Source organism: Uranotaenia lowii, chromosome 1, assembly GCF_029784155.1.
Source record: "Uranotaenia lowii strain MFRU-FL chromosome 1, ASM2978415v1, whole genome shotgun sequence".
Lineage (NCBI taxonomy): Eukaryota > Metazoa > Arthropoda > Insecta > Diptera > Culicidae > Uranotaenia > Uranotaenia lowii.
In genome coordinates, this window is record NC_073691.1 from 98,360,389 (window position 1) to 98,364,535 (window position 4,147).

At 36.8% G+C, this 4,147-nt stretch overlaps 1 long non-coding RNA gene across 1 annotated transcript; it reads right to left on the reverse strand.

The window, feature by feature from the left end:
- Positions 1-1,044, reverse strand: LOC129742805 (uncharacterized). Its single transcript, XR_008736559.1, has 3 exons — positions 646-1,044; positions 323-564; positions 1-187 (listed from the first exon to the last, which is right to left on the reverse strand). It is a non-coding gene; the product is annotated as an uncharacterized LOC129742805 (long non-coding RNA).
- Between the last annotated feature and the right edge of the window lie 3,103 nt (positions 1,045-4,147).

Genomic DNA, 4,147 nt, shown 5'->3' on the forward strand with positions numbered 1-4,147 from the left:
TTTTTATATTCATATCAAATTATTCCACCCTTTTCATTTTTTTGGTTTCCGCGGGACAGCTCTTCCGGCAGCAGCAACCAACCGAAGCCAAAACCAACAATCGAAGCACCAACATCTGCGACCCATTATAAATCAGCCTCATTGGCCCGGATGTTGATTGTTGTGTCTCGAATGCTCCTCTTGACATCTGAAATGGTAGGGGAAAGAAAAGTGAAGTTAGTTATATGAGACTTTTCAGACACTTGAGTAGCACAAAAATGTCTGGCCGATTGTAAGATTTATTCAAACTGGACGGACAGTTGATTATAAACTGCAAACTCACATTATATCACTCGCAGGACACGGACCAGGTACACGGCACGGATGATCGAAGAAATTTTCCCAAGGATCGAACGAGATGCGAAAACAAAATTTTCTTCTTCGGGGTAGCCGTTGCGCGGCTTCTTCCTCCTGCAGAACCGGAACTGGCTTACATATTCCTGTTCAACCAGTCCTTGGATGTTGTTCTAGGGCGATTCGCCATCAGCCGGCGCTTTGACGAAGTCCCCTGAACATTGCAGCACCCTGCGAAGAAAAATAACATAAAAAAGGACAAACTGAAAGAAATTTTACATTTTTTTATGCTACTGGTAAATATAGGCTTACCTAGCCGGGAGACAATTCCGGTTCTCGTCCATTCCGTATACGGTATCCCGGCCATAAAAATCCGGGAAAACAGTTGCGCTGCTGACAACTTGATTGCATTTCATGCACGATTCTGTCAGTTTTTTTCTGTTTTTGTTTGCCACCAATTACACGTTTACCTAATAAAACCAATTTTTGATTCAAAAACAACCCTATTATAAACTTGAAAACAACAATAAAAATATTTTAAAATAAAGAGGCACCCCTCGCCATACACGGTGTATTGGCTTCGACTATATTGTAAAAATAACGAAATCTTGGATTTTGTTTCGGATCGAATTTAAAATCAAAACTACTCATTAAATGTGCATTGATGAAATAAAATTAAATAACAAAACGTTTTGTTCATTCGACTCCCCTTCCTTTTTCTGCGTGCAGGCTTTCAAATTACTATAATGGGGCATAGTTTATAAGTTTTAAGTACAAAAACAATAAAATTAATGTTCTGATAACTCTTATTTTATCAATTCCTTCAACAATTGTAATCTAATCGCACAAAACAGCCCTTACGGTTGAAAAATAACCATTTTTGAATTTCTACGGTAATCTCCCATGCGGTTAAAAAACAACCATATTTCTACTTCTCCCCGAAAAGTCATTTTATGGGTTCTCATGGAGAACTCATAAAATGACATTTCCCGGGAAAAGGTCAAAAATGGTTATTTTTGAATAATAAATGGTTTAATAGTTTCTAGCGTGTACAGTGGCAATTGGCTATTGATGGATTGGTCGAGAGCAAGGTGTGTATATATTTAGGAGGTGTTACCGAATATCGAATTCCCGATTCAGCCATTTTGGCTATGTAGGCTATGCAACTATGCGGAACTCATGAAGTTTGTTTACCAACAAACCACCGAAAAGCTGAGCAAAAAATAAAAAAACTCATTGAGAGCCCCGCTCACTCCTCGCCTACTTACTGTGAAAGTCGGAGAACCTAGTGTATCAAAAGACCTTGGTCGAGAGGCTGGTGAGTTTCATTGCAACCTAGAGAGCAGCGGTTCAATTCTCTAGGCGTGTAAGCAGCTTTTGTAATCAAAACAATATAATCAAAATCAATGAGATAGACCATGATAGACCGGCAACCTAGCAATCTGACACTCGGATTTTTTTTCGGCGCGTAGAAGTTTCTTGACATTCTCTTAGAAGCTGAATAGCGTTCTCTACAGCCACCTAAACGAACTTGAAAGTAGCTTTAAGAACTTAAATTTTGGGCTGATTAGCATTCTCTTCAGACACAAACGAGAGCTCATTAAGCTTCTATGGAACCTTTTTAAGGGAATTCTGGTTGCTTGGGTAGGTACTATTTCAAGTTAATGATCAAGTAAAATGAATTTGTTTTCAATTTTCAAACGGTGAATTCAAAATAAAAAAAGTCAGTAAAATTACTGAAAAGCAAATTCACTTGGCATCGCTGGTTGCTTTCGATTTTATACCTTCGTATTCTATCACACCGGTGGACGGCCAACTTTTTTGGTCTATATTTCACGATAGAAAAATTCCCATCTGTGCTACAGACGTCAAAATTCCTACCACTTTTTCCCAACACCATTGGACTTGCTCTAAGAGCAAGTTCACTGGTTGAGATGGAGATAGAAATTTCGAAGGTTTACAACACATCATAACACATTTGCCGTACACCGGTGTTGGGAAAATCTGATATTCGAACAGTTTCGCGCTGCAAAATTTGTATCGTATAACACTTTTTGGCCGAGGGTGAGAGAACCTGCAACGGTTCAGGCGTAAATATTGGTTTTAAGTATACCAGTTTTAGCACAATTTGAAATTTTAGAATCGGCTAAAACACCCACTCCCCACCGGTGTAGGAGCAAATTTAAAACGGAAACACTTTCATTGCAGACACTCAATGATTGAGAAGAAAAAACCCATTTTATTAGAAAAATTGCAGAAGTTTTGAGTTTCACGGTTAATTGTCTTAAAATTAATTCTACGAATATTCTTTTTGCCAGAACAACAGTGAGAACAATGATTTCAACTATTCTACCAGGATTTCATTAATTTAAAAGCAAAAATGACTACACAACGAGGAAAAAAGATCAATTGAAACAGTTCTTCAATTAATTCAATCAAATTGCTTTGAATGTTTTGTTGAAATGAAATGAAAAAGCAATTTTTTTTTCAAGTTATTGCTGACATTTATAAAGGAAACGAGAAATGTTCATCCCAAAGTCAAAGGAAATTTTCCTCTGATTTGTCGACATTTTTGTTTGACAAAAACTTGTTTCACTATTTGTAAATTTATGCATGGATACAGAAAAATATGCTGATATTGACGAAAACTCCAAGCAATCCATACGAAACCAAAAATCTCTCAATATCTCAAATAAAACAAAAATTATAGAACAAACAATAAACATTTATTTTACCTCATCGAAAAAGTATTAAAATTTTCTTTTCGTTTATTTTTTTTTTTTCAAATTTTAGAACGCTGACTGGATTCACTAATTCGTCGAGCCCAAATGAAAAGCTTTTTATTTAATTATATTAAATCGAGAATGATGTGACATCTATTATTTATACTAGATATGGTTTTTATTAACATCTATTCTCAATTTATGTTACGTATAGCACAGAGAACAGACGTACAAGCTCGAACAAAAAAACTTCAAAAAAGTGTGTAAAATTTTAAATGCAGACATCCAAAAAATATGTTGAAAATTGACTTTAAACAGTAGCACCTATTGCGCCGTTCAAAAATTACAAATCAAATTTTCAAGTGTACAGTTTTCGAAAAGGCGTTATCGTATATATGAACTCATAATTAAACTAATGCCGCTGGAAATTTTACTCAAGTTTCGTGGGCTAGCTTGTACGTCTGTTCTCTGTGCGTATAGGGTGGTTGAAGCGAAAAAAAACATTCAAATAATACCTTAAAAAGAAACTATTATCACACCCAATGTTACCTAAACATGTGTGAAAGAAATCATTGTTGGCTAAAATTTTCTCACCGTGAACTAAATTGGTCTGTCGTATATTTTGAAATCCTGTTCCAAATTTGCATGAATTTGGAACAAAGGCGTATAACTGTTGGGAATTTCGAAATCGATAACTGTGCTAAAACAGCAATATACGCCGCCGGTGCCAGCCGAAATGTTTTAGCGTGGTCGAAAACCGTGTTTTGCATCTACCGTTGGGACAGCCCTGATAGAAAAACACGATGTTTTGCAACACCGAACCGAGTGATACAGTCGGCGCGGCGTTGCAATACCCCGGATTCTGCCATAAATTGTAGAACTAATTATTCACAGCGTAACAACTGTCAAATTTAAGCTCAAATGGATTACTGTGAAAAATGAATGGGCGCCAAATCGGCGCGTCCCACATACTAGCACAAAAATGGGTAGTTCATGCCTGTGTTATACAAGACAAGATGAACTCCCTATGTCCATCTTGTTGACTGCAAAAACCTAGCTGCCTTCGGCCATTTTGCCGTTTGCATGCGACT